At 36.7% G+C, this 15,850-nt stretch overlaps 1 long non-coding RNA gene across 3 annotated transcripts in view; it reads left to right on the top strand.

The window, feature by feature from the left end:
- The window catches only part of LOC134516586 (uncharacterized), a 53,973-nt gene that overhangs the window by 34,736 nt on the left and 3,387 nt on the right, over positions 1-15,850 (top strand). The window contains exons 7-12 of one of the 3 annotated variants that reach the window (XR_010071365.1): positions 296-543; positions 9,048-9,198; positions 10,060-10,121; positions 10,726-10,758; positions 10,958-12,056; positions 12,474-13,149. This is a non-coding gene — a long non-coding RNA (uncharacterized LOC134516586). Of the gene's footprint in view, positions 1-295; positions 544-9,047; positions 9,199-10,059; positions 10,122-10,725; positions 10,759-10,957; positions 12,057-12,473; positions 13,150-15,850 lie in introns of those variants that run through there. The other 2 variants (XR_010071367.1, XR_010071366.1) reach the window with 2 other exon arrangements.

The raw sequence follows: 15,850 nt of genomic DNA, 5'->3' as shown, positions 1-15,850 counted from the left end.
TCTTTGCTTTAAAGTAACAAATACTGTGTTATGAGAGTAATATTATTCATAAACCTACTGTATTTTGTTTGCTATAAACAAGTCCTTAAGTTTTTATCATTAAAAAAACAGTAATAAAAGTCAGGCCACGTATTAAAAAAAGAGTTCACACACTGAAGGGAATGGATCTGAGGCAGATTCTGCTAAAACATTTTTTGGAGCACCACCATTAAAGGCATTAAATGATTTGTTAGTTGTTACTGTTTTTCCACCCTTTGTTGCTTTTAAGCTGTCATGCAATTCTGTTTCTTGGCAGGTCTTTCAATTTGCTAAATATTGAAAAGCTGACTCCGTGCTATGACTTCATCTGTTGCAAATTAGCATCATTTGCTAACTTGAAAATGGTGAAGATCTGATGAGCAGCTTCTTCAGTGAATTATAACCTGCCAAGTCATGTGCTGTGGTGGGCTGGGTATCCTAATAAAAGAGTTTATCTATTTAAATCTGCTTGGCTGTTCAGGCATCATGGCTATATCTACAACTAAATCAGATACAGAGGAAAAGGTAAGAGAGGGGTTGTGGAAGGAACAGCCAGAGTAGGAAAAAAAAGAAATTGCCAGAGGAATAAATAAGTGTCAGCGTGTACAGTGTGTGTATATCGAAGAGGATAAGGACAGCCTTTGGACTTAGATATCTGTAACTCCCTAGTTATCTCAGTATATCCTAAGTTCATAGTGGGTATGTTCTAGTCTCTTGTTTGCTGAATCTGCTCATTTTATTTCCTTAATTTGTATTCTAAGCTAAGCGAAGTATAACTTAAACCAGATATATTAGCTGTGAAAAATGCAATAAGGTATAACTTTTTTATGGTATACTGAAAAATAACTAGTTCAATATAAGCTAAGGCATCTGCTCCCTTCATAGAGTTTGGCTTTATTAACAATTGTATAAAAAATGGGATGCTATGGAGATTAATTCAAGCTTTCTCTCTAGGCTTTGCTGAGGAATTTTCTTGAAGAATGCTCAGTTTACAGCATGCGTCCTTCTTCATTATCTCAGTAAAGAAATGAGCCAACAACGTTAGTGACTCAGCAAGGCCCATAAAACAGCTTTTGCTAAATAAAATAAAATAAAGAAGGTGGTTGTATATCTATAATGTTGTTACAAAAAAAGTTGTTGAAGTTTCTCTGAGAATCACTGTTCCTCACTTACTTTTGCAGCTAAACTGTATTCAGTTCAGGGGCATTTTCTGTTCATAGAAATTGTCAGTGACAGGTAGTTTTTCTAGCTACTCTTGTTCAGGGTTTCCTGTTCTTGTTGGGGTTTTTTTTTGTGCTCCAGAGAGAACTGTTATATCCAATGTCTTTCTTATTAAATGTACCTCTGTTTCTTTACCTTTGCTGTCCATATATTGTTCCATGTTTTTACCTGCCTAAACAACTGACGTGGATTAAAAGGCAGAAGATCCTGCCGTATTTTTTTTGTGAGATATTGATGACTTTATAACTCAGCACTGGAGTGAGATTTTGTTTGTAAAACTGAAGCTAACACTGTTGACCTACAGAAACAATTCTAAATGTGAATGATTTTTTTTAATTTTTTTTTCAATGTCAGCTTGAGATCTATTCTTTCTAGTAAACTGTGTGTAAATTGTGTGATCTAGGATATGCCAACCCCTGAAAAACAGTAATTTTACAACCGTGACATTTAGCACTGTTGAAATATCCTCTCTCTAGGGTAAACTTTGGTTTGGGTGTATGTATCACCCTTATCACACTACATGACCATGTGCTTTCCATTAAGCACCATGACTAATAGCTGTCGCGCATCCTCGGCCCCTTCCTTGCTCAGAGGTGAATTGTGTGTGGAGCAGAATTTGGGCAGGGCTTCCATTTGTTTTCTCTGCAGACACATTGTTACGCATTTCTCTTCAGAAAATTGGTTCTAGGTTGCTCCTTGAGCAGAAGTTGATGAGCTTTATGGTAGTATGTAGGATCTCCTGGGCTATGTTAAGTAGACAGACTAAATGAAACTTCGTAATTGTAAAAAGAAATCTTTCTGCATTTCTTCCAAGACCCGAAGGCTTAATATTTTTTAAATTTTTTTTTAAATATATACATAACTGTGGTCACATCAGAAAACATACAGGTCCTATCTGTGAGATATTTGAAGACATAAAGGGGAACTACATCATCTTCCATTCCAAGTCGGTGCTAATTATCCTTTAATATGAAAAAGATTGAGTATAAAATCAGGACCTGACTTTGCAGTGTAGTAACACTTCTAGCTTAGATCATATCAATAAGAGATGGTGTTCATCACTTCATAGGAACCATAACTCACTTCCCAGTACTCTTCAGCAATATTTCTGTATAATACTAAAAACTTAAAAGAAAAGGCACAAAGTAAGCAAATATAAAAGTATTGGCCTAGTAATTAATTAGGAAACAAATAATTATAACCAATTTATTTCAACCTAACTCATCTGGAGATGCAGTTGTATGGTTTGTGTTATCAACCGTGGTCTTTGCATTGCCAAACAGGATGACTGCTTACCTAGTAGCATGAATAGGAAGGCTATATATATTTTTTCTTTCGCCACACTTTTTATTTGTGGGACACATCTTGCCTGGACAGAGATTTCCTCTTTAATGCCACAGCTAGAATGCAATTTCCACTTGGGTTCCTTTTTTCCCCTTCTGTTTTCTCACAGTTGTCTAGGATGTGATTTTTCTCACAAAAACTTTGAAACTGAGAACATTTCACAGCAAGGAAAACTCTGAAGGTATTTAACCACTTGGAATGCACATTTACAGATACCTTTTCAAACTCACAGGCATATCCATATCCAATGCAAATGATTTGTTCCTAGTACATAAAAACAATATTGGAGTTAATAATAGATTTATGTCGGCTTTCATGCTTATTGTATCACTAAAATGATCAGGTGGAAAAAGAGCTGGTAGACAAAAGCCAAAAAGGTGGATTTGGGCTAGTGGTAAATGACTTCTAGTAGCTACTTTTTTTAGGGTTCAGTTTGACTGATCTTCTTATCTCAGTGATGTGGCAAAGACATAAAGTAGCTGGAATTGACCAGTAGTGAGTTGTCCTATGTTGACATAAGACAGTGGAGATAACATATCTGCTTCCTGCAGCCACAGCTCACAACCCCAGCACCATTCCTTTGGTAGATCCACAGTCCAGTAACGCCTGTATATGAGGTCTGGCCAGCACGGGGTCTGCCAACCCTTAACCCTCAATTTCTCCATTACAGCTAATTGGATATGGGGCTAAAGCGCCAGGTTGGTCTTTCAAATGTCCTTGTACACTTCCACTGACGATATATGAAAGGACTAAAATGTAGTTTTCAATTCAGTTAAGTGTAAGTCAAGAGTGAACAACACTCTATTTGTGTGACTTAAATTATTTTAATGTATCTAATGACAATTTCTGAGAATAAATTGGACTTGGGTAACGAATAATGGGATATGCTTGCTGATTTGATCTTACAGTGCCACGTATACTTCTTCAGTTGAATCCCTCTTTTTATAAAATATTGTTATAGCTGTCAACACTGTGATGTCTGTGATATCTTATTTACATCTAAATCCAGTTCTGTGAAATCTTAAAGGAAATATTTTTGAAACTCATTTCATACCTTTTACCATCTGGTCTCTGTACATGTCACTCTTTTGACTATTTTAATGGTGGTATTTTGCTAGTAAATGAATATGAAGGGGACATTATGATTTATCTGCTTCTCTAGGTGCTTAACAATACATTACAAAATAAATATACAAATATATGATTTCATATGCAGGATTATCTACTCTCCTTCATTTACTGCCATTATCCTAGGAGCAGTAGGTAAAATAATAGTTGACACAAACATACACTTTATAATTTTCTCAGAATGACAAAGGAATCTGTAATTACTGGTGTTACTCAGCCTTGTGGTTTTTATATATGTTTTGGTATCTCAAAAGGAAGTAATTCTGCCATTTACCCCAACAGAATATTTAAAAAGTTCCCTCCCACATACTCAAAAATTGGTCTATGGTGTTTTAATACAAATATATTGTATGTGTCCTTAAGCAGTTTGGGACAGCCTATCATTTTGGGCTTCCTTGCTCTCCTCTAAGCCTACCAAGATTAATGTGCACATTGAAATCAGTGAAGTCAAAATAGAAAGAGCACTCAATTATTTTGGTATTCTACTGTTTCCCTTTCTGGCCTCCTTTATATTGCATGGGCCCTGTTGTGACCAAAATTCATGTTGCAGACCTTCCTGGACTGAAACTTTGCAAACATAAAAAATCTGACTGAGATAGCTGGGGCTCCAAATTGGCTCCAGATTTTACTCTGCTGCTGAACCTTAGATGGCAAATTAATTTGTAGGTGGTTGCTTGCTTTTGTATCCCACTGAAGAGATCCTGCCTACCTTATGCAAAAATACATGGCTGATGATGTTTTGATATAAAAATTACTACAGCCAAGTACACTTCCAAGGTATTTTTTAGAAAAATCTGTACCCATTTGTTGCAGTTTATAGATAACCCTGTATGCAGTCAGAATTTTTGAGTTCTTACTATAGAAAATGGAACCGAATAAGCTAAAACAAGAAATGGTAGTAAGATACATAAAAACCTGTAGGTTGGAAGAACAAACACCTTCAAATTCCTGTAGCTGATTTGTAACTGGTGAAAACTGCTCTTTTTTTCCTTGAAGACAGAATTATCCCCGTGTTAACCATTTGGGGGAGGCAAGTGGATAATGACCCAGTTTAAGACCATCTAGATTTCATGCAGCCAGCTATGGGGTTTAAATGACATTTTAGGAATATACTATGGTATGCAAAGCTCATTGAGAATGGCTACTTAATTCAAGTTACTCTGAGCTATCTGTATGCATCTTTTCAGTTTGGTATTTACACCGACGGTTTATGGTTTATATCATATGCGGTACATACAATTGCAAATGACCAAACCAAAGTTGAAAGGGGTCATAAAACTCTGTATTCTCACAGTATTGACATGCTATAATCGGCCGAAAGGGTAGTGTGTATTCAAGTAACCTTTTGCCCGCAGTATGTAATTTTCATTTTCAAGTAGTTTACATTTCAGGCAGTGGATAAAATTTGGCTTTGCAGCTGTCTACTAGAGATTTGGTTTTGTTCCTTGGGTTTGACCTCAGAAAGGAGAAACTAAGGAATACTAGAAAAAATGTTTATTCAGCAGTCTTAAGTTTCCTAATGCCCACCGACCTAGCTGAATTTCTCTGATCTTTACTTAGGGAATTAAATTAACTTAAACAAATATGGTGTTTTTTTTCTATTAGCCTGAAATCAGAGAGTGGCATTTTAATTATTATTAAAAGGGAAAGAGACAACTTGGTTTCAATCAAAGGACATATTTATTGAAAATTTCGTATAAGTAATTCTGATAAATGTGTTAAAGGAGAACTGAATTGAAATATTGAAGAGCTCTATTCATACATTTTGGATACATTTTGAATACAACATTTTGGAAAAATTCCAAAGATGTTGTCATTTATAAACCTTCATAAATTCAATTTCATATATTTATTAGAACAGTCATGTTATTGAGAGCAGGCTATTTTACTTTATAACCTCCTGACTTTTTAATTATTGCAAAGATTTAGGATCGTTCTCATAACTCTAGTAAAAATCCATGTTTACGTGAACAGTCATATGCCACTGCATGTATTTTTCTTCCTAACTTCTACGTCCTTGGTTTTTTTTAATAGTTAGGACAAGTGTACACGTCCTCAACTTCTGGGGCACCATTCTCTTGACATTCCCTAACCCCTTAGCGAAGCATTTGTACTCCTAAACTCACCGTCTGGTCTAATACCTCAGAATGAATCTGGATTCAGTACATTATCACAGGAGGGAGGCCTTATCAACAGCTTATTTATGCCTCTTATTCTGTCAGTGTACAAAAATATATTTTATGTAACTTCTTGATTCCATTTGGGAATGGAGGCGGACAAAAAAAAAATACAGACGCAGAACAGCCATGGGAACTCCATGTTGTTCCGTCAACGTTCCATAAGGAGTTATGGACACCGTGTGTTTTGTCACAAGTTTTGAGAAATACAAGCCCCAGAAAATCCTAAAATTATATCTGCAAATTATTTCCATAATGCTTCAACATTTGATAATTTCTTTTAATCCTAGAAAGTACGTCATTTATGCATTCAGACTTGAGCACCAGCCTGAGAGCTGGGGTGTGATCTGTCATGGTGACACTTATGGCTTACAAAAGATGGCTGGTCCGCAAGGGTCCATGTTACTTTTGGCATTCAATTATTTGTAGGAATGACGCATCAAAGAGAGAAGATAAGGGTGATGTTTTACATATTAAACCTGTTCTGAATTGAAAGAATATTCAATAAACAGTCTTTGGAATCAGTTTTTGTAGAATATGTACAAGGGTGTAATAAAACTCTGACATTGGAGCTGTTCATAGGTTACTAAATCAAATGAGGCTTAAGTCAGTGAGAAGCGCACATAGACAATTAACCCATTATGGGATGATACTTCTGAGGTTCAAAGCTTGTTATCCTGATCTTTCTTTGATCAGCAACTGTGTTATATAAATGAATTTTTAAAAGGGATCCTCTACTGAGAAGTAGAATTTGTATCTGGAGTAGTATCTCAAAATCATAAGAGTCAAATCACGCCCCCCCACTGTCACCCTCCAATGTTTCTCAGTCTTGCTAATAAAACCAGGAGCGAAATACAATCTCTCTTAACTGCCTTATTTATTCCCTATAAATTTAAGTATTTTGAAGTCCAAAGTATTATCCTTTCAGGTGCTCATTTTTGCTTTTCTGGAAAAAATTGTGCTTGACTTCCACTGAATTAATTTGTGAAACTCATGTAACGTGAAACATTTTGGAAGAGAGAATTATACTATGTATTCTTATTGGTATCCATATCCTTAGAACTAGATGGCTGAGAAAGGTGTGACCTTAAATTTTCTCATATCTGCTGTGGAATAAATACTAAATTGGCTAAAAAATACAAAAGTACAGCATTGTTCACACATTAAGGAAAAGTATAAAATCAAGAGGCTTCTGAGGTAGAAAATAGCCGCAGCTGGCATGAAGGACACAATATCTGTGGTTCCCTGATAAGCTACATGAGGTACGGGACGGGATGCAATTATTCCGTGGCTTTACCTTATGATGTATAGCGGATACAGGAATGGGATGATACCATGAAACAGATAAGCTGCCAATTAGCTGCCCGCTAGATGCTCAGAGCCAACATTTTGTCAAATTTTGATGAAATGCTGTCCTTTGTGCGAACTTTGCTCATTATAATGTCATTATAATACCAAAACACACCTCCATCCCGAAGGCTACCCGCCTCCAAGGTGCGACCATTCCTTCTTGAGTCTGCGCCCTGATTTTCTCGTAAACTATACCTTTAATTGTGAAGCGAGAGAAATTTACACCAATCATGATAAAAGTATGTATGACTAAAGTCACTCAAACTCCACCTTGAAGATAACAAATAGTATAAAAATAGCCCAAGAGAGGGGGGATACCCAGGGAAGACACCATCATAAAGAATTACATCACTGACTTCTGGGAGCGGTCGACGGGCTGAGCCTCTCTTCCCCCCCATAGGGACGCCTTTGGGTAAGACTTAGATTATACCGAGTGCTTTCTCGGGAAACTTAGAAATTTCTCTAGAGACTCTCTTTTCCTACATTTAAAGCCAGGCTGTATCGTTTATAACTTTGTCGCGCGTTTTGTATATGTAACAATACTTTCATTTGCACGTGCTTTGCAGACAGTGTATTTATCACCGGCAATCCTAAGAACCTATATATCTGTTGTTTAAATAAACTGCACTTTTTTAAGTAGCTAGTCGTTTTGGTTTCTCACTGAACGCGACCAAAGACTCGAGAGTGGCCGTGCTAGTTCAGGAGCACGACTAGACTGAAGGTGCAGTCCACTATTAGTGTATCCAAATCGTAATAGTTTAATACATATTAAACGCGATTGGACTGATAGTGCTGAATTGGGCATCACTCAGAATTTAAACCTAGCCGCACCTGGCCTCCCACCTCGGTGAGGAGTGTTAGAACGCAAGGGGGTTTATCTTCTGCTAAAACCGCTTTGCCCCTTTTCACGCAACATCTGCATATGTGAAGAATGGTATACGTATTGTATGTGTATAAGTGATAAATAAGCTATTGAAACTATCTATCTGACAGAAAACATTACAAATATTTTTAGATAGCAAGACATATGAGGCATTATCATTCTGATTTTTTTTCAGCGATTTTAATTTTTATTCTTGTGAAAATTCAGTAATGTCAGCTGCAAATTGTCAATGGGAATCTAATCTGTGTCGATTTAAGGCATTAATACATTCTGAATGATGTTTTTTAAAAAAGAGGGGAGAAATAGAGTTGTAAAGTGCTTCAAGAGTGTTCTGCAACATCAGATTTTTCTCCAGTTAAGTCAAGCTAGGAAAATTACTGTTGCTATCTGAAACAATAAGAAAGGGTGACAGCCACAAAGAAAATATTTTAGAGAAAAAAAATTAGAAAGAGAGTGTTACTGGCATTATCTAGCAAAGGTAACTTTTTTCACACCTCAGTGAATTTTTTTAAAGACTTCTTCCCCTGCTTTTTCTTTTTGATCTGCTGTGAACGCATTGAAGTGGATATATAATGCATATTCAACATAAAGACAGAGTTAGGTTTTCTGACACTTAGAAGAGGGAGAAAAACAGGACCGCATGAAAGACCGTGGTGGAGAACTAACTCTTCTATTAACATTGCCTGAAGGAATCATTCAGTCTGGGCGTTTTGTCACTAAAGGAAAGAAAATGCTCAGATATTGCTGTATTGCTATAACAACTCCTTTATTTCTCTAGCATTTCAATTCATCATCCCATTTTCAAGTGATGCAGAAGACAGGATCAGGTTGTGAGATGTTTGAATACTTTACTATATATTTTTTTAAAAAATGGTATACAATCCAGACTAACAGTAATACCAAAACTTGTCTATGTTTTTTTCCAGTGAAAATTAACCACTTTGGGCTAGGAAAAATTAGAAAAATAACTTTGCACTGAGACACATACCTGCACCTATGTCCAGGGACAGTCACACACGAATCAGAAGACAGAATTTTACACATCAGTGACTGTTGCCGCAAGCGACGGAGTTTTGGGTAAGGCTGTGCGTTCCCCTGTGCACTCTGTTTGCTCCAAGGCCAAATTCTACCATCATCATTGCCGCAAATCAGCATCTTATGTCACGAAAGTTTGAATCAAGTTATGCCATTATGTATTTCTCCATAGAATCAGATATCTGCAGAAATTCATTAGGCTCTGACGTTGTCTAACAGTTCCACTTAACCTCCTAATGCAGGAGTATTTGCTTTTAACAGAATTAGAGTATTTTCATTCTGTTTCTAGTCAGAACTAAATCATTCAATTTGGCACAAAAATTGTAAGGCATTTTGCTTTGTGTATCTTAGCCATTTAACCAATATTATAGAATATTTATATTTACTGTGAAAAATCCCCATCAGTTAGACTTAAAGATCTGTTCATATTTTGAGTGTAATACATTATTTTTACCTTTAAAAAATACATTTGTGTGAGGACCGGTTCAATCAGGGATTAGTAATGGCCTATAAAACTGTTCAGATCTAGCTCAAGTCACTGTGGAGGGCTGCTCTGGTTTGGTAGCTGAGGTTTACGCTTTAGCTGGGATCTGGCTCAGCTGGCCCTTTAGCAATAGGTGCTGTATGGTGTGATTTTTATATAATTCAAAATTATAATGCTAGGTTTACGTGAGAAGTCAAAAAGTGTGATGTGCCAAACAGCATGTGCTGGGAAATACAATAGTTCAGTTACCTTTTGTACATATGTGATGTAAAAATGTTGCTTTTTGGTTTTGAATATTTTAATGTACTACCAGGGTAAAAATTAACACAAAGAAAGAAAATACTCCAAAAAAATGGGGTTTTTTTTCTGTTTTCTTATGTCTTATTGAAGCTATCTGAGGAATTGTTTTGCTCACCTAGGCACACTTCAAAATCACCCTGGTGCTTCTGAGTGGACCAAAAGGCCAGTGCAAAAACCATCGGTAATGGAGCACAATGACACAGTCTGACACAGATGCATTGCAGCAGCTCCTGAGGAGACATTATGATGCATTTCACCTCCACATGAGGAAAATGCTAGGATGTTAATATGGGTATAACCTACAATATAAATTTAAATAAATCATGGAAAAGTTACCTCTGTATATACAAAAGAGAATGGAGTTTTAAAACATTAATAACACAGCAGCTTTATTTTTCTTTTCACACTTTCACACAATGTAAGCAAATTGAGAGCTTAAACTTTAGTGTTAAATATTCGTTCTGACTCAAGGAGATTCAGCGATACAATTTCTTTTACTATTTATGGGAGTTGATGTTGTTAACCCCTGTTCAGATGTCACGACGAATTTACTTTTGTATTTCTGAAATTACCTTTTTTAGTATAGAAGGGCTAAAGACTACAATTAGTTGAATTGAAAAGAAAAAGAATTACAAATGCCTTCACTTAGGGGTAAAAACCATTTGGAGAAAAAAAAAATATTTTTACATTCTCAAGTAGATGCTGAAACCAAGTGAATTTTAAATAACAGGCCATTTTAGCTAATTTTCTTGTGTACAATTTTATATTTTCTACTTCTTTTCCAGAAGATACTACCTTTTCCTAGCAGTTTTCATAAGGTAGGAGTATTTGGATGTAAAATCTGGTCCTTCAAGGTGATGGTTTGAGGGTCAATTGCAACATTAAAATCCTTTCACCTAATTTTTGTGAATTATCCTCAATGGCAAAATTTTTGTGAAGATCTAGAGCAGAGAGAGGTATGAAAAAGGCAGCTATGCTACTGTTAAATCTTTTTTTTTTTTTTTTTTTTTCCCCCAGGCATTGGGGTTTATAACTTATATAACTACTACACTGAAGGTTTGTGTGCCGTGGAACCCAAACACTTCCTAAGTGTCTAGGTTCAGTAGGGCATAGGCTGGCTTTTAGCTATATTTCATCTCTTCCTATCAAGAAGGACAGGGAATGACCTAACTCCACCCGAGTGCCATATCCATCAGACATGCTTTGTTAATAGCATGGACTGCACTGAACACAGTGACGAGTCCACCTTTCCTCAACACTGGGTCACTGGAAGAGGGAGCAGTCCTGTCACAGAGCAAAGTAGTGGCTGGAGTGCTCAACCAAGAAGTGGGTCTCGGCCATCCGAAGTAATTTTAGCTCAAAGTTCTGATTAGAAACAAGACTGGCATAGTGCTTTCCTCTCTTGTCACTGGAAGTTTATCATTAAAGAATTCAGAAAGAATAAATATGAGGGAAACTGACTCTGTATCCTCAAGATGAGCTCGTGATCTCTGAGGCTGGGCTGTGTCCCAGCCCATGTTGTGAAAGAAGTGACCTGTTTGCTTTGGCACTCTGAAGCTTGATCTGAACCGTGCAGTATATCCCTGCTCCATCAGTCTCCGAGGTCTAGAGTGGGGATCTTTGCTGGAGCATGCTATGGCGCTCCTCTGGCCACATCTTTCACCTTCTTCCCAGAGCATGGGGTTAGAATGTCATTGATCCTTAGGTTCTTCATTGTCAGAGTCAGGCACTGAGACCTGCTCTTTGGAGGTGTAAGGAGCTTAAGCTGTTTTAGATACGCATATCTGCCCTGAAGCTTCTTCTCTTGCTGTTGCAGTATTTCATTAGGTACTTATAATGGCCAATCTGAATAGAATCCCTAGCAAAAGGGGGGGAAAAAAGCGCCTTAAACTAAGGATTATAAATATATTTTCTTACTCCTGTTTAGCATTTTTTATGGCCTGACTGACCTTTCTTATTGAATAAAAGTCTTTTATATTGATTTAGCAGAGCAATCGATTAGAAGGGCTCACACAATCTATGCCATTGACTCAGCTCCACTAGAGAAACGCATACTTAAGCAGTGGAAATGAATAGGTTGATAACTTCTAATCTGCCGAAGATATCTGCTTATCAGGTGAGTTAACTCTTCACATCCACATAGCATGATAATTTTTAAAGGAACAGAGATCTATGTTGTATTCTTCAAAATTATCAATATTTTTCATGAAGGATACAAATTTGTCATTTGCTGCAATTTCTGGAATAATGAGACCATACTGTGTTATCACACATGCACAAAAAAGAAGGAAAGGTGGTAATGTTCCTAATGAAAGTATTTTATGTTTCTTTTTTATATCTGTGCCTCTGTGGAGGAGTTTTGCATGTGTGATGGATGACAGAAATATAATATAGATAATATAATATAGAAGGGCTGTGACCAAATGAAAGGAATGTCACAGAAGTAAAATACAAAGATTAATGGTAGCAGATGGATGGAAAGGGCTATCTAACTGTTGTTATTATAGTTAAACATAAAACATTTTTCTTTCAGGTTTCTGTTTTCTGAAGGCAGGAATAGTAACTCATTCCCTAGCCACCGTCACGCTGGATAAAAAGGTTTTTTTATCAACTTCAGATCCAGTCGATATATCTCTTGCAAACTTGCCTCTTGTTCGTGTTCTCAAACGACACCACTATGGTGCACAAAATTATTTTCCAAAAGAGTGACTTCTGGGAAGATCAAGTGGGAGATGCTTTTTGGAAGCTAGGATCAACTTGGCTATCTTTTTGTAAGTTAGTTTGAAGCTATACTGTGAAAAGCATCCTTTTGGAAAATTTAATTTTTGTTTTGATAAAGACTTAGTTAATTTTTTTAATAAGATGGCTTGATCAGGCTTAAAAAGTACTTGTCAGGCAAAGGCAGAAATTAGCTGGACTGTGGGGCAGATCTTCCATCTGATTTCATTTGGGAATTCCATTTTATGTATTTACCCTATGTGATGTAGTAAATTGGATTTGCCCCAAAAGCTGTAGGTTAGAACTCTTAAAAATACATATATGTGGTCGGGCCCTGTAAGCCACACTTTTCAGTTTATTTTTGGAAACCTGTCTCCAGTTTTGTGAACACATCAACTCCAATAAAAAAGCCTGAACAGTGTCTCCATATTCCTACGTAAATCAGAAAACTAAGCCTCTAAATTCTATCATTTGGTTGCCTACGGTAGCTACTAAAGTAATCTAGAGGTTGAATTTTTCACTTTTCTTAAAATTGTTCTTGGTTTTACTAATATGGGTTTTTCAGGTTATCTACCTATTTCCATTACACAAAGACATAAGACTTCTGTGACAACAATGAATTTAACTGAGGGAGTATAACTGCGTTAGGCACAGAAGACAGAAGATTTCAAGCTCTTAAACTGTTTGAACGTCCAGGTCTATTTGGGTTTATGGTCTGTACCACCGCAATACCATTCAAATGCCATATTACTGTAACTCCACTGATCTGAGTAATTACAATAGACGAAGGGGGGATTTTAGTAGTTGTGGCTGAAACTCTGAACTTTGTGAATGGAAAAACAAATTTAAAACTCTTCATGCCACCGTGTTGAGTTGTATTTTCACTGAAGATTCCAAATGTAGTGAAGAGGACAATTTTCATCACAGTTAAGAGAATGGCTGCCATTCCAGGCCAGTATGTGGTAAGCCCATACAAAAGTCATTTTAAGTTGCGTCTTGAAAAATGGAAGTAAAAATGGGTTTTACTGTATAATTTTTACTTTTGTTATATTATATTTCGAGATGCTTAGGAAAATTAGAGTCTTAAGAGGTGGTACCTAAGTTGCTATGCTAATTCCCAATGATAAATGCATGCTACACTATCAGTTCTTAGGTATCAGAATGTACGTGGCCAGGTGACTCTTATACCCCAGGGTAGATAAAACTTCAAGAGATGATCTTAAAAGTCTCGTCTGGCATTAAAATATGAATCTCTAAATTATATATTCCTTTGCTCTCAAAAAACCCCAGCAAAACCCAAAACAAAACAGCATGAACTTCTGACTGTACTTGTCAGTGGACCAGAGATACATTGTATAGTAAGGCTTAGTTATTTAAAGAAATGAATACAAAGGAGCAGAATATAATTTCTTTCATTTGATTCTCCAAAAATTGCGACTGGTAGCAATTCAGAACACTCACTTTTCCTTCTAGTGAGCATGCTGAAATGCTTCTGGTTTCTAAAGTGTTTTAAAAATAAATAATAGGAAAAAAGAATAAAGATTTATTGGGTAAAATATAAATAAAAATGATTGACCCTGCAAGCCGGTATCTCTCCTCAGTCTCATTCTACTGTCCAGCAGCTTTTCATTGGCTTCATGAGCTGCACAACCCTTACACAACTCTCTTTAGGTCCTACAAATAGCTTCTTTACTCTGATTCTGGCTAGTGAGTCTTCTCCATGTTGCAATTAAGCCTTTTTTTTCTCTCAGGAGTGTCCCAGGCTCAGCTCTTGTTGCAGTTGTCCATTCCTCTCTGCTCTGCATACCAGAAATGCCTCCAAGCTGTGTGTCATTTTTTTTGATTGTCTTGTTGAGTAACCCTGTTAATATGTTGGGAACAAAACAGAAATATATTGAATTACTGTATACCAAGATGTATTCTGGAGATACTGATGTCAGATTTGAATATTTAGAAAACTGTAACTTCCATTATTCCATATGCTGTGCTTACCTGGAAAGGAAAGTAAGCGGATTGGGTGGGTTATGTTCAAATGAATGACGAAAGTATTAAATCCCTTAACGGAGATGATCTCTTAGCCACTGTCTTAGGTGTGCAAGGAAGGGCTGAGAAATACAGCTCTTTAGGCAATTGAAAGGGAGTTGAACAACTCTTCCTTAACAGTCATTCATGGAGGAAAAAACGCTTTTCAGTAAGTTAACAAAGGGCTTCTGAGAGACAAATATAGAACTTAGCCCAAATTCCTTCCAACCGTTTCAAAAAAGGAAAACAAGAGATTCTGTGTAAGAGAGAAGCTTTCACCATTATATTCTCTTTCTACCTAACGTAAGGGAGAGAGGTTCCGTATGACCATCCTCCTAAGAGAAATTGCTTTGCTGTTTCCGTTAAAACACACCAAAAAAGAAAAAGCATGAAAAATCTTTCAGAAGGAAAAATACTTGGAAGTCTCTCTTCTACTGTTTATTTTTCTTGATTTACTTTTCCCATCAGTCTCTAAAGGGTAGAGATAATGATCCTAGCATGTAACAGGTCGACTTTGGGGATATTTCTACCTCTAATGAACATGGATGCTCATTGTTACCATGGAAGCAGATAAAACCACTGGTTGAGAATATCAGCAGTTACCAGTGCATCTACCAGCCCAACGAGAGATTATAATGAAACCAAACAGTAATGCTAGAAGATGCTGCAATAAATGGCATCTGATTTGCTCTCTTTGTCTTGCTGCTCTAACAGGTTTCAGGCAGTTGTTCCAAAATGAAAATTATCTTTTGCAAAGTCACTAATTGTAAGTAGTGGTCCTTTGCTTGTGAGGACTTATGCTTCTGTCTTCCACAGTAATTCCTAAATTGGCAGTGGTAGCCTGGTTTATATCATCTGAAGTCAGATTAAAGGAGCAGTGAATCTGTTGCTATTGTCCCATACACAAAACACTGGCATGCTTCTTGGGATACAGGAAAAAAACCTGGGGTCTTGTCAAGATTGAAGTGCTAGACAAAACAGATGTGTAGGATGTTGAGTTTGAGATACCCGAGGATAGGTAAATACATATTTTGTAATAAAATAATTTTAGGTAGTATTGTATGTATGTACGGGCAAACATGACCCAAGCCACGTAGACACCATTGTTAATATAGCGCCTAGTCTTGAGGGGTGAAAATATTTGACTACGGTTAGTGATGGTTTTGGGGG

This window comes from Chroicocephalus ridibundus, chromosome 5 (assembly GCF_963924245.1).
Source record: "Chroicocephalus ridibundus chromosome 5, bChrRid1.1, whole genome shotgun sequence".
NCBI lineage: Eukaryota > Metazoa > Chordata > Aves > Charadriiformes > Laridae > Chroicocephalus > Chroicocephalus ridibundus.
Note: the sequence above shows the minus strand (reverse complement) of the source record. Positions and strands in the feature narration are given on the sequence as shown.